This window comes from Syngnathus scovelli, chromosome 2 (assembly GCF_024217435.2).
Source record: "Syngnathus scovelli strain Florida chromosome 2, RoL_Ssco_1.2, whole genome shotgun sequence".
Classification (NCBI taxonomy): domain Eukaryota; kingdom Metazoa; phylum Chordata; class Actinopteri; order Syngnathiformes; family Syngnathidae; genus Syngnathus; species Syngnathus scovelli.
The window spans coordinates 3,604,852-3,631,532 of NC_090848.1; the positions used below are offsets into that span (position 1 = coordinate 3,604,852).

The window sequence follows — 26,681 nt, forward strand, 5'->3', positions numbered from 1 at the left end:
ATTTAGCATTTCAAACACTGAACAAATTATATTTGCTTATGCACATGTAAAACAGATTCCTATGGATGTTGAATATCCGACAAGAAACGAGACCATCGCATTTTTAGAGTGGACGGTGGAAGAAGGGAGGGAGGGAGGGAGGGAGGGAGGGAGGGAGGGAGGGAGGGAGGAAGAGGAGGGCGTGGCACTCAAAAGCAAATCTGAAGTTCCCAGGACAACCTATGAAAATCTCTGGGACATATTCAAGACAATCTTGTCTTAATGAGTTACTCATAAATTGTAATTCAGTTGGAAAAAAATAAATAAAAATTTGTGCGCACATTTCCATGATGACGAGAAAAATTTGGATTTAGAATTAGCTTTCCATCGTTTATAAAAACAGTGTTTCCAAACAATTACTTAGACAAAAAATAAAAATAATTTATACGCTAAATGAAAATTTTATTTACAATACTTTGTAATTTTATCATTAAGTATCTTTTTATTTTCTTATGAATACGGTTACAGTTAAACGTTAAGTGTATAATGTCAAAAAAGGCTCCCTATTATATATATATATATATATATATATATATATATACTAAATATAAAGAAATACAAATAAATAAATAAATAAATAAATAAATAAATAAATAAATGGGATTAAATGATACTGATACTTGAATGCTGGTCAGGATTAAGCGGACAGGGTTAAAAAAAAAAAAAAAAAAAAAAGCAAGAAATACTACACGAGTGTAGAACCACGCGCATGCTTGTAAGCTCGTAGTACTGCTGGTCCATCGGAGAAAGGAAGCAGGATAGGAGAAGGAGATAAGAAAGGCCGGCTAAATCTAGACCACATGCTTGTATGAGCAAAGTGGCTGGAGGCTACTTTGGGTCATGGCGGCTTTATGAAACCCAAGCTGGGATATGAAAGCCAAGACACTGTTTCCTCTCTAATCATATCGAATATCTCAATGAGGAAAAAGTTTGATATCTTCATTCAACAAACCACAAGACGCAAATACACAAACAACATTCAAACAATTGGACAAACGTTTGTCGAATATGAGCCGAAGTCGGACTACCTGTTGCGGAACCTAAGACTTAATTCATAAATATTAATAAATACATTTAAATGAATTATATTTGCGTTATAAAAACCTGATGTACTAGAAAAAAGGCAAATAAATAAAATAACAAAATAAACACAAACAAACAAATAAATAAATAAAAATAACCACTTGTTATAAAAACCTGATGTACTAGAAAAAAAAGGCAAATAAAAATAAATAAAATAATAAACACAAACAAAAACAAACAAATAAATAAATAAATAAATAAATAAAAATAATCACTTGCATCCTTGCCCAAAAAAAAAAAAAAAAAAAGTAAAAACTCCACAAGGACCGATAAACTCAAATTCAAATCCAGAACCTCAAAAGCGTAAAGCAGCTGTGCTCAGCACAAATTCCTGCAATGTATACAAATTCTTTAAACATCACTTTCCCCCGATAGATGCTATTGGAATCGAAATCGAACGGATTGTTTAGGCACTGTAAATTGCGCTGGTAAGCGAAGCTTTCCACCTGGTTAGCCGCGGCGATTCCGGGGCCTTCTCACCACATTAGCGAGCAGCTGAAATTTGCATCGACACAGACCGCAGACAGCTTTTAATTAATTTTACACCGACAGCGGGGCGGCGACCTCGCGAAAAAGGCCGAGACGCACCCGACTAATCATCCTGAACCCGGTGACATCACTCCCCGGATCTGACGGGCCACTCCAAACGGGCTCAGTCTGGATAGTTTATTGTGGACACAAAGCGGCAATTTTTCACTATAAGCAAATGCTAACCTGGGAGCGTTGCCCCCGGCAGAATTAATTGGCCCTCTCTCTGTCTGTGAAGTGTCTGGCCTTGTTCAAAAAGACAGGCTGCCCCAGAGACCCTCAACACGCTCTGCCGAAAGCTGCGCTGCTATTGGCTGATTGATAGCCATGGAAACCCCTTCTCTCTCTAGCTTGCGCTTGACACGCACACACTCGCTGCTGATTCCGTCATTTGAATACGGCAACTACGCAAATCCAAAAAGGTAAAAATAAATCGTCACCGGTGTTGCTATTGACCTTTGACCCCCGTCCGACGGGCGTGGCTACAAGGTCAGGGTTGTTCTACGAGCCACCGGAGGGCTCCGTTTCATCTCGTTCTCTTTTATCGGCCCCTCTTCCGTTCATCTGAACAGCTCTATCTCGCCCGTCCATCCGTGGTATCTCCTTTCCCCGACTCCTGTACTTGGGGGAATAATTAATCGGGCTAACAGGTAAGAGATACCGAGATGTGGCACAAAACAGCTTTCAGAGCTCTGTGGGGTTTCACTGTTGAAATGGATCTGCGGGGGCCCTTTTCACCAGAGGAGGGGGGGGGGGCAGCCTTGAGCAGATTGGACTTGACAGAGCCTCTCTTCCTAATCGCCCCCCCCCGTACTCGGCAAATCTTTGGTTTGTCCCGTTTGACACAAAATGAGTCTAATGCATGCAGCGGCAACAATGTTCCCTTCCGCGATTACTTTTTTTTTTTTTTATATTCAATTACTTTTTTTAACAGCATCTCACATGAAATCTACTAGTGGTTGTTGTCCTGACAAAAGGCTTTTGAAAAAATAAAATCCCTGGATGTGACAGCAGCGGCGTGTTTCTGACGGATTCCTGCAGGAGCCTTCAACTACTTCCTGCGCCTGTCAGCTGATTGTCACGTCGCTACCGAGAAACTGAAACTTACATAAAGTCAAACATAAATTGCCTGTTTGCACAAATGAAAGATTCTGTGTAAATGCAACTCAACGTCAAGGCCGGCGTTGTTGCTTTTTTCTTTCAAAATGAACATCAATTACTTTACAAAAGGGCACAAAAAAAAGCGCCGTCCATTCTGACAATGCAGACCCCCATCGAGACTTAATCATTATTCAAATTGCTGAAGAAATGTCTTGTGTCAAAAAGAAGGAAATGTCCAGTCAAGAAAAACAATTTCTTCGACATCTAAGGGAAATAATCGTATACAAAAACGGGAAAGGATGAGAAAATTCCATCCAAATGTTTAACACTGTTTAGATTACAAATAGACAGCAGCTATTTGGAAATCCATTAGTAATAATTAATGTTGTTAATTAATCCTTGCCAACATTATAACTTAAGTTCCAATATAATAAATTTAAAAAAAACAGGTGTATTAAAGTTACCACCTTGTCAGAGGTCAAATTTAAACATTTTGGCTATCGCATTGGGAATGAACATTTTACGAAACACAATCCACGGTCCTTAGGTTAATGGAACTGCAGCTTTTAACATTGTAACCAACAAGAACCTGCACAGCTGGAAGCCAAACATCTACGGCCACCCTCGGGGGGCCGACCCAGCGAAGAACGTCCGAGCAGAACAGTAGCTTCCGGACCCCAGCCCACTTTTACCCAAAAACCTCAACGCTGGCCTGCAACTGGCTCTGGTGCACTTTTCCTTTTGTCTTACCTCCCCCTGCTGGCGGACTCACTTTCTCCTCCCTTTCCTCAAGACTGTCAGCTCAACAGACGAAGAAAAAAAAAAAGAAAAGATTTGCATGCATCAAGTTTATCAATATGAACATGAATTCTTATCAATCAGTCACAAAATGTTTCTTTTTGTGGTTCATAATGAAATGTGTAACAAAACCAGTTCCAGGTGGTCCACAGCATGCTCTTCTTTATGCTCTACCTGAATTGGATACAGGGGTCTCACGTCCCGCTGCCATCCGGGTTATCACAAGTAAAGCTATAGGCCTGAGAGTGTGGACCACCGCAGGTCAGTGTGGGAGAAGGCCAACCGAGTGTGTGTGTGGGGGGGGGGGGGGGTACACATCTGCAGTCCAGAGCGCACGCGGCTCAAAGACTGGAAGAGAAAAGCAAAAGGGGGTTGCAGGGGTCAGTGGCAAGTGGCACACACGAGGGGGAGGGGGGGTGAAGTGGGCTGTAACAAGTGCTATAGAGAGGCCAGGGATTGTGTTTTTCCCATGGTCCACTACCCCGTTTCCCTCCACCCCTCCCCAAGTGTCCCTTGGTGACCCCCACCCAACTCTCTCTCTTTCGCGGCCCTGTCAAGAAAGGACAGAGGCCGGCTCAGTTTCACTGCGCAGGGCTGCTGTGTTTTCAATGAGTTGATACAGATGAAGAAGTTCAACACAATGGGTGGATTACCCCGGACCCCCAACCCCTCGCCCCCCCCTCCCTCCCTCCCTCACCCCAATCAAACCTCAGCCGTCATAACCCCCGCCCGTCGGCTTCACTTTTTCCACAAAGCCGCTCAAGCAGCTTGCTCGGAAATAAAAGACTCAACTTTGGTCATTTTATTTTTGACGGATGCTCCGACGACAACAGAGTCAACACGAGATTCAGAGCCCCATAACTCATTCACTGCCAAAGACGTGTATACGTGTATTATTATTTTATTATTTATTTATTTTATTATACAGCCCACCATCATCACCTCCTCTGGCGGCGTCCTTAGCTGTCCAAGCTAATGGCTAATGGTTGCTAATATAAGCTGCGCCTGATAAATCACACAAGAGCCAGCCAGGGTGGACAATCAAAGGATTGGCCGAGCACTCTCGTCCAGATTAATGAGCAACACGCCCCTTTAGCCAAAGCAAAGACAAATCTCATTGCAAATTCCGAAAAAAAATATCCACGATTTGTCACCGCCGACATCCATCCGACTTGTGTAAACTTTCCAGTTTGACACCAGCGTTCAAGTTCAGCAAGACAAAAAAAAAAATGCATTCAGCCTGAGCAATTTCTAAAGGCCTAACTATTAATCATGTACAGCAATTAAATTAGGCCGGGTCACACTCCAGAAAATAATCTGATTTTAATTGCTCGGGGCGAGGCTCTAATTTGACTATCTCTGGATCACTTGCCGGGCTTCCAGAAGACTTTAGGGGGGTGGGGCATCCAAGTGAAACAAGCAACAAGGCAGATTTATGTATTTATTTATTTATGTATTTGTATTTATATCTATTTATATCTATTTTTTTAAATTTATGTATGTATTTAATAATAATTTATGTGAAAATGAACCTGCATGTTGCAATGTGACACGTGGGTCGCTGGGTCACTCCCCCCCCCCCCCCCCCCCAACACTAAAAAATAGTAAGCCAAGTAGAATTGTTTCGGAGCAATAAGAATGTTTACTTGTTGAATCTCCTATCAGTTGAGGTTTATCTCCCACTGTAGCACCGCCCCCCCCCCCCCTCCCCTCATGTTATCTATGCAGCAGGTAGCAGGCTTTGCATCAGGGCTGCGCCAAGCTGATTACAGCAGTGATAGATGGGAGGGTGGATGACCTTAACTTGCGACTAAACACAAGGTTGGACATTTGTCTCCTGGCTGCATTTGCATGCTTTCCGCCCGCTCGTGGCAATTTGTCACCATGCCGGCTGTTGCCATTGAGAAGACGTGGAATTTAAAAGCTAGGCTGGGGAGAGTTTAGAACCCCAAGCAGGTTATGATGAAGCACTTTCACCCAAATGAATGTGCAGAAACTCAAAAAGTGTGATTAATTAAAGCCACACCGGTGCCGGGATTCATCTTTGTAGCAATCTGCCATGCTGTGAAACTTTTGTTTGCAGTTTTTGCTTTCTTTAAAAAAAAAAAAAAAAAAAAAGGGGCACACTGAGACAAGAAGCTGATGAACGGCCTGTCATGCTGTTTAGTCATCAGTGAATCATTCACAGTCTTTTAGTAATTCAGGGGGTTCATCTGAACGAATCACTGCAGGTTGACTCAGCCTAAATGTTGAATGAGCACTTTTTTTTTTGTTTTCCAAACCAGACAGCCGTGACATCAATCTTGCTCGTGTTGATTTCATCCATCAAGGGAGAAGTAGCTAGTTTTTTTGCAAATATTATATTTTTGTCTCTTTTGTGAGCAACTTTACTGCCGACGTCCAATCAGCTCGCAGCACGAAAGCGACTCGCGAACCGACAATCCCCGCTCCTCTCACCCCAAAATGTCACCGAGCCGCACGCTAGCAAACCGAGGAGGCCCCCGCCAGACGCTCGCAGCTCCCTAACGAGGTCGCTAATTAACTCTCCCACTTGCGCTGGTTGCTTTTAATCCGAGGTGCACATTGCTTTTTTTTTTTTTTTTGACAGGAGGGAGAAAATTGCCGGGCAATTAAATCATCTGAAGATGAACACTCCTGCAGCTGCTATTAGCGGCTAAATGTTACATTCATTTTCACAAGTGAGACGACGTGACGGGTGGAACTCGGTTGCCCGCAATTGGGCTCGTCCGAGCCGACACACGCGGTCTCGCTGCAGCCCACCGGCCTCCTCTCCAACTGATTTTTGTCTCCTATTTTGTTAACCTCGCTGGCAATTAACCCCACACTGCGAGCCAGCCGCACACGGGCCAAGAGAAGCGGCGGACGGCGCGAGCGCCGGGCCCAGTGTGAATCGCCGCTTTGTGTCGTCCCTTCCCAAAAAGAAAAGAGCGGCAAGGCAGAAGAATGAGAGGGACTGAGAGTTCTTGGCACCCCTGCGGGTGATGACAGCAGTGGAGCTTGTGTGGATGTGTGTGCCATTGGGAGTGAGCGGGTGAGGGAGGGGGCGAGGTGATGGGGGTCCAACGTGATAGGTTCTTTTGTTAAAAGGGGATAGGGGGTGTGATGGCGTGAGTTGCCGAAAACAATACTGAGGGGGTCATTAACCCACTACACTCTGCCTCCACACTCATTGGGTGGATTCGATGCACACACACGATACGCATGTGTGTGTGTGTGGGGGGGGGGGTTACGATTTTTTCATCACTGCTGTTGAGCCGCATCGGACCACGCACTTCCTAACCAGATGATTGACAAAAATGCTATTTAATATATAGGGATGTAAGGATTTGTTGAAAATCGATGTAAAATCGATTCAAAGTGCGTCAATTAGGCATCGGTGAAAAATTTAATAAATAAATAATGGATAAACTCGACAAAAATCAAGTTGAACGGTAAAAGTTATAAAATGCAGATTTCAAAATAAAAGCATCTTTTGGCTATAAAATGATGGTTCGTTCGAATCAGAATCAAGAATTGGAAATCAAAAATCAAATCGATTGGGCGCTTGAGTGAATCGTTACGGTTTGAGGACTGAAAATCAAATTGTCTGGAGTGAATCGTTACATCCTGAGTACATTACATATTCTTAATATAGTTAATTTTTAATATTACACTTTTCAATGCATGTATGAAATGTCCACTATTTTTTCGTGCTGCCAGTTGCATCGCCCTTCTTCATGCAGTGACATCATTAAAGCATGATTTTTTTTTTTTAGAACCTTCCGGCTTGGTTTGTGGATGGTGATTGCGATGCTTCCTGGTCTCGGCCATTGAGAGCAGATGTGAGTGGCATGGGAAGGCCTGCAGAGACTGGCGGGTTGTGTGGAGGGGGGGGGGGGACGGGGGGTCTTTTTTAATAGATCATCATTTGGAAGGGATTCGGACCTTCCAGCTGGTCCCAGTCATCACTGATATCAAGCTGTTCCAAATAACGTGTCCCAGGGTCAAGTCGGAATATGTGCAGCAACGTTGGGAGTCAATTATTTGGAAACAAAACTGTCTAATTCCTCATCCCTCATAATTGTGTTCTGAAAAGCGAAATCCATTATCTGCCCGCTTCGGAGTTTGTCATCATCAGGGAATGAAATTGTTCAAATTTGTGTTTGCAGAAGGAGCCTCCACGATTGCTGCGGAAAGCACGTAACACAATGGATTCCCATCTCTCGCTTTCTTTTTTTTTTTTTTTCCCCTCGCCTTCTCCGCGCAGTTCCAATTTATTGAAGTAACCGAGCAGAAAATGCACTGACAGCTGTAGCACTTTATTGCGAATTAGTATATACATTCTACACCCCACGAGAAAAGCCAAGCTTTCATTGTATTTTTGTAATTGCCGTAGCCCGGCGGGACGGACGAGCAACAGCCACTACGGCAATTATGAACTAAAAATGACAGTTGAAAAGTTACAGATCATCATCTTTTTGCAAAATGATTGAATTAGACAGCACTCCCATCTAAAATAAATAAATAAATAAATAAATAAATAAATAATTCGATAAAAAAATAAATAGATAGATGGATGGATGGATGGATAAATAAATAAGTGGGATATAATACGGAATATATAATAAGGGAATATTATGTTATGAGCTGGCATTGGAAGAGCTGCTTAAAATGCTATTTGGAAGTTTTTTTTAATATTAGCAGCAAACTGTTTTTATTGAAAGGAAAAAAACAAAAAAAAAAACAAAAAAAACTGTGGGATTGTTAATTTACCCCTGGGATCGATAAAGTCTAAAAATAAAAATAAAAAATAAAATGAAAATAAAGACATGATTAAGCAGAGAGGCAATGTTTCCATCCACCCATTTTCTATACCGCTAACCGTTTTAGCTAATTAGCTTGAAAAAAAAAGTGACTTTCCAGATTACTTGCTTCAAAAGTAACGTACTTTCTAGATTACTTGATTGGATTTCACTTAACAGTCTTTCTAGATTTCACTTTTGAAGCCCATCCATCAATCCAATATCAGATTACGTAACATAGAAAGTCAAAACTCCTAGAAAAAAAAAAAAAAATTGCTTTCCAACTTTGAATCACCCCCAGACTGATTCATTGATGATCCCTTTATACGACAAGTAAATGAAGGTGAAATAGTTTCCGGTCATATGCAAAATCATCGCTCGTCAACTGCAAGCATATTCTCTGAGCAAGTCCCAAGCCCGTTGCACCAAATCAAGCAAAAATGATGAAGCTTTTACCGTTGGCAGCATGAAGCAGTGAACCGGCCGAGGTTCCACATGTATTATTGAGTAGCACTACGGAAGCCCCGAGGGTTGCTGACAACAGAGCCGCAGACTACTTGCGATGTGAAACACACAAAGCGGCAATGTCAACACTTGTCTCCCTTCATATTAGATTTTCAATCACCTTCATTGCGCTGGCGCTTAGCAAGTAACAAATCTCGCACGCCCGCATTTCAATTTGCAAGAAACACGCTCGCTCGTTTGTTGCCGTTATTGCTTTGTCGTGTCAGATACGTTTATGACAAGACGTAAACTATTAGCGGGGCTTGTTGCGCCGGCAGTCTGATTGTGAGGTCAAGTGCGTTAACACGGGTGAGCGGAGAGGTGCCATCCGTTCCACTTCTCATCCGACACTTTGGTAAGTGGTGCTGATATTTTCTCAGATGAGGAAGTCGATAATGAAAAGATTTTTACTCCACACTGGCAGCTAACGTAGAAATGGCAAACCATAAAGTGAGCTTGAACTGGTGACGGTTTTCTTGGCTGTGAACTCTATGGCGGACATGATGTACTACCGTATTTTCCGGACTATAAGGCGAACCTAAACATTTTCTCAAAAGCCGACAGTGCGCCTTATAGTCCAGTGCGCCTTATATATGGACCAAATTCCTACATTTAAACTGGCCCGAAGCATTGTGTCATGAAATCAATCATAAGTGGCCCACTGAAGACTATGAATCATGAATCAAAAAGACTATGGATCATTATTTTGTGATCATAAAGTAATATGTTGCGCCTGAAGTTGAAATAAAAAAGATAAAATGGAGAATGATTTGATTTGATTAAAACTCTGATATGATGCATTAATGGTGCGCCTTATAGTCCGGTGCGCCTTATATAAGGACATTTTTTTAAAATGGGCCATTCATTGAAGGTGCGCCTTATAGTCCGGAAAATACGGTAATCAAAACGACAATATCGATCCAGCTCACGTGGTGTGATTGTTTTGTCATCAGGGTACGCTACCATTAAATTCATTTCAACGATTGCTTTGATATGATTTTTGGGGAAATTATTCCTTGTGGGACTCCATTTTATTTAAGGCCCAAGGTTGCACAAAGGATCTGCCGGTAACGACCGTCGGCGGGACTTATTGAAAAGTACAAATCAGTGCTCAATTTAGCATTTGTGCAGACAATGTCTTCAAAGTGCAAGCATATCGTCGATCCTCATGGGGGGGGACGAAACACTCAGCCGGTCCCCATTATGGATTATGGCAAAATTCAGACAGCAAAATCTTCAAAACCAATGTCTGCCGAGCAAGAGCTGACAAGAGAGCTCCATCCCGCCGCGCTCCCCCTTTTCACTCACTTAGCGGCTCCACCTTTTAACAAGCCTACAGGGATAAATCAACCTTGCGCCGCTATCTCGCCGAGTCAAAGCGGCACACCCGCAATGACAAAGGAAGCACATCAAGGGACGGCCAAGCCTGACTGACAAGCTCTTCACATGAGCGCCGGCCGAGCATTTGCACGACTGGTTTCGGACCGGCGCCGGGTGTTAATCAGGGCTTCCCGGGGTGCCATCCCAGGCAGGCGCTTACTTCTGAGCTGGCTCTACCAGGGTGGAATCCTCTTAGATCACCTCGATTCACCGGGCAGGAGGGGGACAAGCTATGCTATCGCTAACGTGGAAAGTGTCACCGGGCAGGAGGGGGACAAGCTAACACAAATATGCTATCGCTAATGTGGAAAGTGTCGCCGAGCAGGAGGGGGACGAGCTAACAACAGTATGCTATCGCTAACGTGGAAAGTGTCACAGGGCAGGAGGAAGACAAGCTAATATGCTATCGCAAATGTCGAAAGTGTCACCGGGCAGGAGGGGGACAAGCTAACAACAGTATGCTATCGCTAATGGTGAAAGTGTCACCAGGCAGGAGGGGGACAAGCTAACAACAGTATGCTATCGCTAACGTGGAAAGTGTCACCGGGCAGGAGGAAGACAAGCTAATATGCTATCGCGAATGTCGAAAGTGTCACCAGGCAGGAGGGGGAAAAGCTAACGACAGTATGCTATCGCTAACAGGAAAAGTGTCGACTAGAACCGATGTCACCTTGATTAATTAGCTTAACCGGTAAGCTAATTATATTGTAAATAATGACAAAGTTTGAGAGGAGATAAGCGTAACACCCGCACACGACGCCCTCAGATGGCTTCGGTGGCGTGAGATGAAATACATTCGGTGACCAGTCAGTTTGATCATTGTTAGCACGTTGCGCTGGATTAAAAAAGGATGTTCGTCATGCCCTGAATGTATTCCAAATGATAATTAATTGCATTATCTTTACAGTTTCTTTTAAAAAACCAGGATGGTAATTTGGGCTTGAATTAGAGTAAAAGTACCTTGAGGGGGGGGACATCTGATGAAGCCATTTATCATATTGTATCTTTGCGTGGCGAGAAAAATATCAATTTCCTGTTTGCCGTCGTCAGCTCCTCAGCGGCGTCTGATGATTCACTCACATGCCAGTTTGTAACAAAGACACATCTTGATACATGTATAAGCGGAGCGTTGGTTACACTGATGAATGGCCTTCAGCTTTTGGCAGGTACACCACCGCTGGTGTCTGCACAGCACTGACAAATAAATCGATCAATCACGGGGAGGATTTTTAATCCTGCCGCCATCAGACAGCGTTACACCTTCAAAGTTTTATCGAGAGAGGAGAATCAACACTAGAGTTAGTGAGGTACTTTTTTCATGAACCGGCAAACTTTCCTTGCGAGGTAATTGTTCGATTATCGCGGCTAATATGAACCAGAACTTCATTTTATGTCGTTTCATCGGCGATAGACAGGCATTAAGATACAAATCACTTATTTTACGTGATATCTTATATTTTGGCAGGATAATGCAATGGTAGAATGAAGTAAAAAAAAAAAAATATATATATATACAAATATTTTAAATCTTTGTGGAAACACAATTGAAGTCGTCACTCATGTAGTTGTGGTCATTCCGCGATCGAAACGGCGCGGAAGTCCAAGTAATGGAAATAAGGACTTTCAGGAGGTCAAGAGATGATGATTATCTTTAATCACTAACTTGTCTCTAGTGGCGTCATAACATTATCCAGCACCTTCATTCCTTATAAAAATATCCATCACACACAATAGCGCAGCGATGAAAAGAAGTGACGGCGGCGGCGGCGGAATGCCAACGACCTCATTACTCGTCCTCGCACATTGTAACTGGAAATTGCTTTTTTCAGGTTTTGTTTGCTCAGGCAATTACAATAAACTCTCGGGTTGACACAGTGTTTGCACAGATGTAGGACATTAATAAACATGAGCGCTAATCTGAATTATTGAACCGCGCTAGCTGCTTGATTCCGAGTCCCAAACGACCGCAGGGACAGGACGGCCGGGGATCGTCCGGACTATCCTTTGAGAGTTGCTCGTACGGGCAGAGGTGAGCGTAAGTCACATATGTGCAAGTCGCAAGTTGTAACCTTCAAGCTTCAGTCTTAAGTTACCGTCTGGGGGGGGGGGGGGGGGGGGGGGGGGGGCACGTTAAACTAAGTTATTGCATAGTTGAAGCAAGTTGAAGGACAAGTCTTACACTCTTGCTCTATATTTTATGTTGGTGCGCTAAAATATATATTTTTTTACTACATAATAGACATTTACAAACTGTAAAAATTAAACTACTAAAGTTTACAAATTAATTCACGTATACCGTCATTTCCTGACTATAAGCCGCACCTGAATATAAGACGCACCAGCCAATATTAGAGGAAAATTCAGTTTTGTTCTTATATGAGCCACCGATGTTTTAAAGAAAATGTCCTCACTTCTATTTCCAGTATTACCAAGACAAATCCTCTTACAATATCATAAAAATAATTTTAAAAATCCATAGATAAGCCGCACCGGGCTATAAGCCGCAGGGTTCAAAATTGTGCAAAAAGTAGCGGCGTATAGTCCGGAAATTACGGTACTTTTTAGAAAGATTTTTTTCCCCCAATCGTCTTTAGCTACAAATGTTTGACTATTAATCGTGACAAGGAATATTGACGTTATACTGCATATGGGGTTAAATGAGCAAGGTAATCAATTCTGAAACTCCATATTTAACTCCTTTAGGTGCCAATCTTTTTCCCCAAATGTCTTAAGACTCATCTCATGTGTCCATAGCTAACCCAAAATGATTCACCGAACTTCCAGCAACTGCAGTATTGCATTTGCTGAAGTATGAAGCCTCCGTGTTGGCTCCGCCTCTCTCTCTATGCCGTCAATATTGACAAAGTCCATCAGTCATTAAAAGAAAGTTTGTCGCGTGTTTGCTCACGGTCGCCGTGTTTGCTACCGCATATCGCTGTTTACTCCAAAAGTTAGCGCCCGTTTCTCCTTGGGGGTAGCGGCTTGGCAAACACCTCGGAATAAACAAGACAACCGGTGACAATATGCTAATGGTCCGCTTCATTATTCTCCCTCCAACAAGCTCCGCCTCGCCAAAGACATCTCACATCTCCATTACGGCTGGCGTTTGCCGCAGAGCCGTTCCACCCCTGCCAACGCCGCCACCTGATTAATATCTCATCAGGCGTCCCCCCCCGCTCCCTTCCCGCCATCCGTCACGCGGCTCGGCAACGTTTCATTTCTGACGCTGTCAATCTTGTGAGATTGCGTGGAGGTGATGTTGGTAAAGTGACGCAAGATAAAGTTGTTCACCTTTAAGTGTTTCGGAGATGAATGGCCGACTTGACAGCCGCCCCCTGAGAGACGGATCGTCGGAGAAAAGTTACACCTGCACAACCTGAGCTCTCTTGAAGAAGATCTCAGAAGCGCAACTCTTGCGGTCAATACGGGCAGAACGAAAGCAACCCAAGAGGGGGGCCTACTCAAGACTTCCTGTTAATGGGATTGGACTGTAGATTGAATTAGTTCACTGCACAAATATTTACTGCATTGCTAAGGACCCAAAGTCATTACTGCATAGATTTCCTCTCCTACACATTTAGAACAATATGCTAACATGCTAACGTGATGCTAACATGAAAGTTTATTAAAAAAAAGGATTATAAAAAAAAATTATAACACAAGATGTATTTATTTGTATAACACTTTCACAACGGTTTTCAAAAGTGTTTTACAAAAAACTTCACCGTCGATCCCGATTTAAGAGCCTCAAATTTCAACATGGATTTCATTCATGGTAAAAAAAAAATGGCATCACAAGGGATGGGGAAGTACCTCCTGATGACGTTATGTAGTCCACGCTGCTTTTTCGGCCTTGAGTGGGTAGCCCAGCTGTTTGGGTTGCCCCGTCCTGAGGGCTACGCTAACACGCTACGTCGCAAATCAATACTCGCCGCCTGAAGTCGAATAGATCACCGAGCTACAGCTGGACCGTCCATCCCCCCCTGCCAGTTCCGAATCGGCACCCTCTTCCTCCAGAGGACCCGAGCCTGCGCATATTCGCGAGTTGTTGAAGAAAAAGCTAACCCTTCACCCTTGACCTTTAACCCACGACCCGCCTGTCTGATGGCCTATCGATTACGTCTAGCCTCGCCTTGGTAATTGTTGCCCTGTAATTACTTCACATTGTGTATGGTTTTGCTTAACCACCACATTTCCGCGTAAAAAAAAAAAGTTTCACTTAATTTCAACGACTTTCATTTTGTCATTGCGAAGGCTTTTGGCATTGAAAGAAAAAATATGTCCACCCGCACAAATGTGACTGGAACCGCCGCAGTCGCATTAAAAATAAAATAAAACATCTCTGTGTGCGATCAACACGTCCATGAAAGATCTCAAAATCACCTCGGCAAATTGAGTTTGTTGTGTATACAAGCACCTGCCACATTCAATATTGAAGAGATGATCCAAAATGGATTTTTGATCCAGGGAAAATGAGGGGAGATGTCTGTAACAACAACGGGAGAAAAAAAACTGAAGGAAGAAAAAAAAAAAAAAATCCATAAACCTCTCAAACTCAAATCCTGCTCCTGGGTGCAGAATATATTATTTTCTCCCTTTGCTGTGTCTCATCCCCTTTTACCACTTGTTTTCATGTAAAGAAAAACCTATAGGCTTGACCTCGGCGTCAGCTCGCCTTTGGCAATCCGCCGCATATTGCGAGTTTCCAACGCCAGGTCCTCCGGGAGGAGTCCAAGTCAAAGCGTATAAATATTTCAAGAATGTTTCTCGCTCCCGAGACCTCTTCCCAATACACTTGCTTCTGCTGGCAAGCAAAGCTGGGCTGTTTACGCTCGCCACTAACTTGTCGTCACTTTAAATTCAGCTTTTGTACGCTGGCTTAATGAGAGAGCCACAGCGGACCATATTGCATGTTTAAGTGTTTTGCCAACAACCGAACCCTCTTGCTCAAAGAGATTCATGGATACTGATCAATATTTTCAAAGTCAAAAAGACTTTTTTTTTTTCGCTGACGACGGGGAAAAAAAATAAAATAAGCTCAAACCCAATTTGATGTTTTTCTCCCCCCTTGTGTGTGTGAATGTCAGATTGTCCAGAGAAGTATCCAGTAAAAATGTAAATGCTCAAAGTCTTTGGAGATTCATCTCGACATCTGGTCGCCATCTGAGGGAGCCTGGAGCGCCGCCAAGCATCCTCCCAAAAAATGAAAATGGCTTCATTATGAGTGAATCATCAATGAACGTAGAGCACAAAGGCAGCGGGAGCCGTTAGCAACCAAACTTTAGCACAGAAAGGAAAAAGATTATCGGTAAAAAATGAATCTTCGGTGTCTGGGATTCTCTTCTCCCGACGCGTATTTTTTTGTTTTTAATTGATGATATTAGAGCATTTATGAAGATAAAGACGACAATTGTGAGTGTCTTTTTGATTGTTGATTGAAAGAAAAGCATGAAGGCAGCATAAGAGGATCAGCGTAACAATCGGGCCCCAACGGGCCTCTTCATCGTGAACAATACTCGCAAGATCAACAAAGGGAAGAAATAACAACAGCGCTGGGAAACTTCCAGAGTCGCTGTCAGCTGCATCTTAGTGAAACATTAACCAAAAGACGAGCCTGATTTCAGAGCTGCATTGATGGATACGATAGAATATTTTCAATTAATCGGCAGGACGATTCATGATATGTTTTTAATTCATTGTTGTGTTTGTTTTCTGGGTCAAAAATATGTGTGGAACTGGTACTGCAGAATCATGATCATTTTTGTATTCCATGACTGAATTTGTAGTCTGAAACAAATGTCAACATCATCCTTGCAAAACTAATGGAAATACTTCTAGAGGTTGAAAGTTTTATTTATTTATTTACTTATATTTACTTACCAATTTATTTATGTATTTATTTATTTACTAACGAATTTATTCATTTGTGTCTTATATAATTATTTATTTACTGATATATTTATTTACGTTATACAATAATTGATTTATTTACTTATTTACTTACGGATTTATCTATGTATTTATATATTTATTTATTTACTAATGTATTTATTTTTTTGTGTCATATAATTATTTATTTATTTATTAATATATTTATTCATGTGTTATATAATTATTTCTTTATTTACTTATTCATGACGTTCATATTCTGCTTCCCAAAAGTCTATTTCTTTGTCTTTGCCACCTGAAACATCCCAGAGCCATTTCTGACTGGATATCATTCACGTCGGAGCACACCATGAAACTAAAATAACCCGTGACATTTCAGAAAAGAGGAAACAATAAACATAGCGTTTCATACCAAGCAATATGCGTTAAACCTCTGCGGGGAGAAGTGTATCACTTTGTTTACACTGTGCAGGATAAGTGGTTTACATAATCCCGTGCAGCAAGTCAGATGTAAATTTGACCATGATGTTAAGCCTATTGACAGCTTTGAGAAGGATGACCCCCCCCCCCCACGCCCCCTAACGTTATGTTTTACTGCCACTGTAAACAGGATTAGCATCGGCAGGTGCGAAGCCGCCACAAACATCCGTTTGGACCGGACGCATACAAACATGAGCCGCAACAAATGCGAGAGAGCAAAAAAAAAAAAAAAAAAAACGTGAGGGACAAACCAACAAGTGCGAGATTGATGAGTTTGGATCGTATCCAGCAAGTTAAAAGCTCACAGAGGATTCTGGAACCCGGCTCATCATTTCACATGGCGGCTTTTGTCTGCGAGCGAACAACAAGGCAGGTGATCAGCGGCGTGCCCATTCAGAGCTGGAGGTGCTGCATCAAGCTGTTGTCTGGAGACGGGACTTCATCGGCCCGTCGAAATGTGTCCCAAACGCCGAGCCCTGACAATGAGGCCCGGAGAAAAATGGAGGCCACCTGGCAGTTTGAAAAGAAGGACAGCCGTTTGCCGCTGTAATCCATTCAGCGTAATCACCTGGGGGCAAGCGAGAGAAGCGCTCCCGCCCTTCCCTCCTTTCCCTAAACGCCATTCAGCGCCACGCAGTGATTAAATACCGGCTGAGGAGAGCGCCAAGTGCCCCCCGTTACAGATGATCATGTTTTTACAACCGCGTTCCTTCTCCGCTTTTCCACCCCGACGACAAACGGCGCTACATTTTTTCGCCTCGCCACTAAATATTCGGTGTCAGCCATTCAGGAGGGGAGTCGTCTGTCCGCCGAGATAGATCGAAAGCAATTACCATCAGACAGTGGCTATCGCGAGCATCGAGTGCACTTCGGCCGACCGACGACTCTCCGCGCTCCCTCACCCGGTTGGCTCGCCGCGCGCACAATTTAGCCGACGGATCGATAGCCAAAGGCAGTTAGCGGAGCGGCGGCTCTCCGGCAAGACACGCGGCGGCGGACGGCGGCGAATGTCAAAACGTCCAAGGCCGAGTTGAGGGTGAAATTGTTCTTGTGAAACAAATTGACACACTTTAACCTGCGTTTCCACCCTGCTTGAGTCGATTCTCATTTAGAGAGGCGGCGCGGCGTCTTTGTGACTGGGTTCACGAGGTCATAGGTTAGGGTTTGGCCCAAGGTCAAGGTGACAGCAGGGAGGGGCGACAGGGGGAGGCCTTCAACTCCACCGCGACCTCAATCGATATCACTGGCGCATCTGTCCGATCCATCACCGGCCTTTTACTTTCACTTCCTTTTTCTTAGCTCAGCTCTATTCACACATTTATGGATTCATTTAATTGGCTGTCGCCTCACTACCCCGCCGCTTCCAGTCTCGCTTATGAAGGAGCCGCTCTTATCTTGATACTGACCCCTCGGAGCCCGCACCGGAGAACCCCCTCGAATCCCGGGGCCGTCGCCGGGAACGGACAAGCGGAGATAACTTGGGCTTCATATTGTTTGAATAGCATTTTATTAAGCCGGGCGCTCTCTTTAATATTTACACTGGTGCATCGGAGGCTTCGGAAATGCTTGAGGCAATTACACACATGACCAAGTCGATAGCCACGGAAAGAGCAAAAAAAAAAAGCCTTTATCACGCCGCCAGGAGAGTATTGCCAATTCCGTCGGCCCGGCCGTTGATGTCGTTTGCATTTCAATTAAAAAAGGCTGCAATACAGGTCTTTTATTCAAAGTCCATGTCGTCCGCAAAATGCAGCCGCGACGAGTATTTTGCGTCGAGTGTAATAATGCGCCGGCATCACGCGAGCCGGCATTCACGGCTCAATGGCCCAACTTGCGCGAGGGAAAGAAATGGATGTCTTGGCAGGAGTTTTGTCATTGGAGCGTTCCCTCGCTAATCGCCGCTTCCGTTTATTGCGGCTTGAGTCGTTTGGGTGACCCTCAATAGTTTTCTTGCTTCTAAGGCAAGAAAAGTCGATTTTTTCTTAAAATAAATTTCTTTTTAATTGTTTTATAAGAGTATAAACTTCACTCGGACTCTTCGGACTCTCAGAAGGTGTTTCTAATGTGCCGTTTAAACTTTTGAAGCACGATAGGTTGATGATAGGTTGCGTTCAGAAATTAGCGTTAGCGTAGCGCGCTCGGCAACACATGAGGACGACAAAAGGTCGTCTTAACGGATAGTTTTTTGGATTTACTTTCAAATGTCATACCTCAACCACAATTCTGTGTCACATCGTAGGTCGCCTAAGGTGAGCATTTTTTTTTCCTATGTACCGTTAGCATCAACCATGCTAAAAATGCTAAAACATGCTCAACAAGAGAAGCTCTGGCAATCAGGACGATCTAAAGAAGCCGACTTTGCTTTGAAGCCGGCCCAGCCCTTTGCAAGCCCCCCCCCCCGGTGGTCTCGGTTGGTGCTCAGGAACCCGACAACAGATGAGCGCGGCGGCGACGGGCGTGCACGCTCGGAGGATCATAGGTGGCTTTGATAATCACTCTCACGGACCTAAAACAAACGCAATTACCAAGTTAATTGTGTTCAAAGTGGAGGCAGGCACTGGAAGTCAGCAATCATGACTGTGCTGACGGTGCAGCAAGCGTGGAGAATAATGGATGCACGAGGGGCAAATACTCGGGGGAGGATGGCGGTTGGGGGCGGGGCCGAGTCGGTGAGCAACGGGAGCGCTTTGGTGTGCAGCCGATGAGGCGCTGAGAGATGCGGTGGAAAACGCCAAGCGGCTTGACCTGCCATTCATCAGAAGATAAATGAAAGGTCACCTGACCGGCGCCGCCGCAGCGTGATTGGTCGGCCGGCTCGTTTAGCATGCAGGTACTTGTGCACGTCCCGTGTCAAGCACAAACCGGCTCTGCTCTATCAGAATGAATTATTAGTCAGCGGGGATGATCAATTTGAATCTCGGGCCTCTCTGCTTGTTATTAAGGAGAAATGGCGGTCATGGGGTGTTTTCTCTTCCTTGCTTTCCTCCAGAGAGAGGAAGGGGTGGCGACAGATGCGCTCGCTCTTTGAGAGAGCTGCTTGTGGAGCGTGGCGTGTAGCCCGAGGTGCTAACAGTAAATATTGGAATGGCACAAGATGCTCTCTGCAAACACCACTATTCAATTTCCACCCCGCTGAGAAGACACTTGGACTCACAATATTAGGAACACTGCAACATTAGGTCAATTCATAAGCAGGACTGAAAATGTTTTTGATTATCGTGGCTGTAGTTGAAAAGTACGATCTTTCATAAACTTTAGCTGGTCTCAAAGTTTCCCTTCTCCATACCTACTGGTAAACATAAATAACATTTCATAAAAAATGCCATCTAATGAGATTTGCTGTTATAAAAAAAGTTTATACAATTATAAAATAAAAATAAATAAATAGATAAATAAATAAATATTTATTTATATATATTAATAGATAAATAAATGTGCAAAAATGGGGTATGGGGCAAATTGTCATCTTAAATATAACTCCGATGTGTACTAATTAAAATAAACCTTTGATAGTAATTTCTCAGAACTAATTAGTATGAGTTGGTACATACTTGAATTACATATTTCAAACGTCAACGATAGCCAGCGGTGGACTGATTCCGACTCTGTGAACGGTTGTGTGTCTGATGTTACGGTTATCGACTGGCAATCGATCCAGGTTGTAGTCTAGCTTGAAACTCTAAAAACTATCGACAGTATTGAAATGGATAGACGGATATTTTTATTTGTTTTTCTTAAGGCGATTGAGAATGCTTTCTCTTTTGCATTTATACAAAGTACACAAATGACAAAGATTTCCTGTGATACTCAAATTTTGCATCGTGTTCATTTGTCACAAAAAAATATGCATTATTCTTCACACCTGGTGTTTGCGAGACGATGATAACCGAGGCTTTGGGCCGCACACATAACGGTCAAGTGGAGGAAAAAAAAAAAAAAAAAAGCGCAATAATGGGCCATGGTGGGATTCCCGGGATTGCATTTGGCTTCCCGTGGTGCCAGGGTGGCGTAGGCTCTCAAAGTCATTTCAGACAGAGCAGTGGTGGCGTCCCACCCCGGGCGCCGTGCAGATGGTTTCAAGTGTGGAGAAATGAGCCGCAAGCAATCGCTCGCTTCTATTTCTTGCCCCCTGTCTCTCAACTTCTGTTTACCTCTTGGTGTCCCTTCATCCCCCCCTTCCATCCACGGTGAATGTGCGGCCCGCGGCGGCCAACTTGGCTCTCGTGGTAGTCGCAGGTCTCGGCGGGAGGCCCGGCAAAAGCGGCTCAACGAGACACGGGAGCCCATCTCAGGCTTGTGCTACCGGAAAATCTGCCCATTCACGCTTGGACGCTCTGCCAGACGCACTGATGGAGGGCGCGGGGTGCGGAATTGGAGGAGGGGGTGGGGGGGGGGGGGTGGGGGGGGTCTACCCCAAGCCTTTATTGAAGGATTTTATGTAAAGCCCTGCTGTTTGTTTTTGAAGGCCTAACTAAAGACAAACTGAAATCAAGAGAAACAACAAGATGGTGTCGTACAAAAGACAATTAATTGGTGCCGGCTCCCGTCATTTACGTGAAAGAGGCGGGGCCTTTAAAGTCAATCACCGGAGCATGTGCCACGGGATCGACGCCGATGAGTTTCATCTCTCTTGGACTGTTTGATGCAATATAGTTTAAGATTATCCAATTAGCAGAAAACTAAACAGGCACAGAATGATGTAATGACAACTTGGAAATGACCTGACCAAAATGGAACTTGGCAGTTTTTATGGTTGAACCTTTCAGCTAAACACCAAATATATATTATATTATATTATATTATGAAAATATATTTGTATATATTTTTAGATTATTTTTAAATTTATATTTTTTTATTTTATTTTTTTATTATTATTATCATGATTAATTTTCTATAATTCTGCCTCATACGGCTGCTTCTAAAGTCACAAAATTCGGTGGAAGAGAAAGAGGTGAAGGTTTGAACTGCAGTTTGTCCTTCCCCTCATCTTGCGCTATCTGGGAAATTCAATAGACTAACCTTAAGAATTTAATTGATGCTGCCAACAGGATTACAAAATGGCCGCTCGGGCGCTAGCCGGTGACAGCTGATTAGGAGCAGGGGTAATTGTTAATTGATTGATGTATCTCCTTACCTCTTGCTTCCAAAGCTTCATTTTAGGGAGTTTGAAATGTTGCAACCATTGCCAAACGGGGCATTTCCAATCCACTTTTTTTCCTTCCTGGTCAAACCCGGAGTCCCCCTAAATGTGCAGAAAGAAAGAAAGCAACAAACATTATCGATAGTGCCTTTAAGGTCACCGCTTTGTGCTATTTTCTTTTTTTTCCTCGCTACGATTTGGATTCTGCTTGCATGCATTTTTCTATTTTCAGATGTTAATGCTGCAAAGATAAAAGGCTGCTAATTAACAGGGGCTGTAAAAATGATGTTGCTCCAAGCCACAAGGCATCTGTGTGTATCTGTATCTTCATGGAGCTCAGCAAACCCATTGGACTATTTTCAAGACGGTCTCAGGTCCGACATTTTCTCGCCCCCTCCCTCTGGAACTGACCATCAAGCAATTACAAGCAAACGTGGCTACGAACTGCTAAACGCTAAAAGGGGCTCAAGAGCGGCAGAGGGGTCCCTGCTGGTGGCGAGCCCGAGCGGAGACAACCACGGAGGATATACATTAAAATTGTTTGCGTACATCTGCTGACTCTTGCTGCCCGGACAGATGTTCTCATTGGCACAGCAGGCGCTCACAGCGGGATAGAAGATCGCTCAAGGGGAGGAACCTTGCACTTGCAGAATGTCGACTCTTGAGGAACTCGGAAAAGTGGCTTTTTTTTTTTTTTACGGGAGTGACGACAGCTCTTTCAGAAGAGCCCAGTTGGTTTTGAAAGACCTTTTTTTTTTGAGCCAGTCCCAAAGTGATAGGGAACCAACGAGAACCTTTTCCTGCTTGTTTTCCATCTCTCCCTGCTGTAACATAAAAATGATCGGGATCGTTTCAGGTTTCAAGGGATGCTTGCTGATGCTTACTTGCACCTCTACTGAAGAAAAAAAAAAAAAGGTGTGGTCTCCTTGAGACGTTCCAGTGGCTGGGGGGATTAATTGGACACCAAAATGTTTCAATACAGATGACTGACCAAATTAAATTTGGCTCTAAGAGCGGCACTTAAGCTGCTAGTCTGCTTTTATTTGTTCAGTGTAAAATTTGCTAAAATATTTTTATGACTATCAATGTTAGAAACCTGAATGGCTATCTATCCTTCACCGCTGCCTCCGAGAAATTGCACTCAAAGCTGAACTGCCAATGAACTTCCCGCAATTTGTTTTGACTTCTTTTTTCCATCAGAGGTTGCAAAGCAGAGCTGAACATTTTTCAGATGAAGGTATTCCTTAGAGATATTTAAAGTCCCCGCGTGCCGGCGTTGCCTCCAGGGGTTGGGGACGGGATGGTTATTAATGCATTATTTACACACCTTTCCCGCTGTGTTCTATTGTAGCTTAGCTTGATTAAATGGGCTCTTGCTTAGCTGGCACATTGGTGTAGAAGAATGTTACTTTGCTTTGAAGGACTTTTGGAAGTTTTCTTGGGGGCTGGAGATGCTCGAACAGTGGAACCAGACACTCGAAGGGTGAATTGACTTCTACAGTACTAAGACCACAAGCCAGTCATTTTTTAAAATGAACATTGTATGCACACACAAACTCTCAGTTCAACAAAGTCCACAAACAAAAACGTAATACAGTAATTCCTCGTTTATCGCGGATAATTGGTTCTAAAAACCACCCGCGATAAGTGAAATCCGCGAAGTATAGTCACCAACATGAAATACTGGGCAGGCTAGTTAGCGGAAAGATGCTAATTCGCGATCGTGCTAACACGCGAAAACGGACTTCTAAAGGAATGCAAACGAACATTTGGAGCAATAGAACATTATCCTAGACACGTTTCCTCAATTTATAAGTTTTATTTTGACTTTTAAGTGTTTTTATTTTAATTTGGAAAAAAAAATCCACGATGTAGTGAAGCCGCGATAGACGAAACGCGAAGTAGCGAGGGATCACTGTAATTTACAAAAGCGTTTTTTTCACTTACTGTGTATGTTGCGTAGTGTGACTTAGTGCATTCCTTGTCTTGAACAATCCTCTTCCAGTCTGGCTTGTATTCCGTTGATGCAAACAATTATTTTTGTTGGATATCTGATACCATTTGGGTTAGTTTGTCGTTTTCAGGAAACACGATTTCAACAACGTCACTGAGGTTTTTTTTTTACAAACTCCACTTCATTGCATGGCTTTTTAGCCCGTGCAATGTTCCAAGCCAGTTGATACGATGGAAGCGTGACAGTCTCTGAGTGCTTCGTAATTTCGGGGGAAAACTGGACCTGTTTTTCCTGCCTGTGTCCAACTTGCGCTTGCGAATTTCAGTCCCTTGCGCTAATGACGTCTGACGTATCAGGCAGAATAGCTTGCCATAATGTTCATCAAACAAACTTTTCCATTCTGTTAAAAACGCCGTGTTCATCTTCATATTTTCATTTACCTGTGCATTTTTTCACTGCCATTTTGAGAGCGAAATTGACACTAATTGTTTCCTCGAATGGGTTTGCACTTCCTGTTTTGTGGAAGTTCACCTCATGCGCATGCGCGTTTGACGAAAATACAATATTGAACACGCACAAAAAACAAACAAACAAAAAAAAACAATAACACAAATATTGATATGAACGGGTTGGCCAGGCATATGGAAATGAAGGAATCAAATGAGATTGAGTTTAAGCAGACTTTCTCTCTGAATGGTGCTCTGTTAATCTATTATATTTCATTCAAATTTCCCAGGAACAACCCTTTTAAAACTATAGTAATAATAATACTAATAATAAAAATAACAATAATAAAAAATAATACAAATAAATAATTCAAAATAATAACAGCAACAATATTATTAATAATAATAGAAATAATAATAAAAATAAACAAATAAATAATAACAGTTACAAAAAAATATCATTATTAATAATAAATAAAATAATAAAAACAGCAACAAAAACAACAACAGCAACAATATTAATAATGATAATAATCTGCTTGCGGCCGGCAGAAATATTGTCATCTTTATAATCGTAACACTGTGTTTTAATGTCATGACACAGCAACTCCAATAATAATGCGCCCTCCTCGCTCGTGGCAGACAATCACACGTTTTAATGACCATCTAATTAGAATACACTCCAGCCGTATGTTTCCCGCACTCGGTGTCGGTGAACCATATCTGGCCTGTCATTAAATAATTATGAATGCTAATGCAAATAAAATAGCTTTGCAACAAGAGCTATTGCTTCATATCTCCTCATACGAGAATCACCGCTGGAGGGGCAGGACGGTCACTCGGCTCTCTTTCCGAGGAGCTATGAAAGAGAGGAGCGACGTTAATGACGCCTTGAAAATCCCGCTGGGGAAAGTGGAGAGTGATTGAAAGGGAGAAAATAGGCGCTCCTTTCCCTCGTCCCACATTTCTTGTCGCCGTAATAAAGCAAAGGAAGGCACGCCGTGGAGCAGAGTTGCTTAGAAGTCTCACACGGAGCGTTTTGTAGCAATTACAGGCAGATCAGGGATTTAGATATTAGTGCCCAGTGGTCCATTAGCTGGTAATTTGCCTGTCTTTTCTGCTCCACTCTCAGCAGAGAAGTGCTCAAGCTAAGATCTCCGCCACTCTAATCCTTGTAGTAAATAATAGCTGCGAGGTGACGCTGAGGAGAGTTCTGCAACAAGTGCAAGTTGGAGTTCTTGAAAAAAAGGTCAAAGGTCAAAAATAAAAAAGTATCCAAAATATTTAGGCTATCTTTGGATGGAAGAGTAAAGAAGCTACTTTGGAAACAAAATGTGACATTTAAAAGTGAGTACAGTGAAAAAAAGTACATTACAAGGTTTTTTTTTTGTTTTTTTTTCCAAGTGGGCAGCAGTCCTTGGCCTGGGATATGCATGCTGACATTAATCATCACCCCCCCCCCTCACTCTTCATCGATTGCCCCGATAATGGTTTCCCCTTATCACCTCGCTATGTTCTGAAAAAAAAAAAAAAAGCCAACACTATTCAGGAACATTCCTGGTGTCGTTTCTTTTCCACTCGCTGATGAGGAGAAGCGCATCATTCCATTCCGTCATGCTTGCAAGGTTATTGTAACAGATTCTCCGTGATATTTCAGGTAAATGATTGGACACAAAGAGATTCATAAACTCGTCGCGGTGTCGTAGATAAACTATATCAGCGGCGGTAAAAAGAGCACCCATCAATCTTCCCAGGCCCCGCCCCCTTGCCCGCCTCTAATCTCTGCTCTCTCATCTCTCTTTGCGAGAGGAAGAAGGTTAGCCGAAATCTCCGTAGATCAATTAGGAAAGGGACCTGCCCTTCAGACGGTGGATGGGAGGGAGGATGGGAGGGATGACAAGACAGGAATAGACAATGAATGGGACGCGTTGTGTGCGTGTGCGTGTGTGTGGTGGGTGGAATGCAATATTAGCATTGCACCGGCTCGGCATGCTTAGTAATAAGTCAGCAGCAACTGAGCTCTGTGCCCAGTTACAACCGCCCCCCCCGACATAAGATATTCACCTCGAGGGATCTTCATGAGGATGCTGGAGGCACTCGGTGCTTGTGGTCAATGTCCAAAAATGGGCAAGTCTTAATTCTGGGGCGAGTCGAGTTGACCGAGTCGAGTTGGCAGACTCACCAGGCGTTTTCCATTACACACCCTTGGCGGGCCTGACAATTTGGCGACAGAAAGTAGACCAGACTGAAAGTAGACTAGACAAGCAAAACCAGGTCCAAGTTGTGGCACAGGTGATGTGACGTTATTTTGGGGGATTTAATCCAGCCGCAAGCAGATTAGTATTATTATTATTAGTTTTAAAAGGGGTGTCCCTGGGGAATTATTATTATTATCATTATAAATTATTATTATCATAGTTTTAAAAGGGTAGTCCCTGGGGATTTATTATTATTATTATTATAGTTTTAAAAGGGGTGTCCCTGGGGAATTATTATTATTATCATTATAAATTATTATTATTATTATTGTTTTAAAA

The 26,681-nt window shown here is 43.2% G+C and overlaps 1 long non-coding RNA gene across 5 annotated transcripts in view; it reads right to left on the reverse strand.

Moving 5' to 3' along the window:
* Window positions 1-24,243, reverse strand: part of LOC125987749 (uncharacterized) — a 110,749-nt gene extending 86,506 nt beyond the window's left edge. For all 5 annotated transcript variants that reach the window (XR_007488151.2, XR_011086483.1, XR_011086481.1 and 2 more), the window contains exons 1-2: window positions 23,692-24,243; window positions 21,739-21,846 (exon numbers count right to left, since the gene is read on the reverse strand). This is a non-coding gene — a long non-coding RNA (uncharacterized lncRNA). The remainder of the gene's footprint in view (window positions 1-21,738; window positions 21,847-23,691) is intronic.
* Window positions 24,244-26,681: the final 2,438 nt, after the last annotated feature.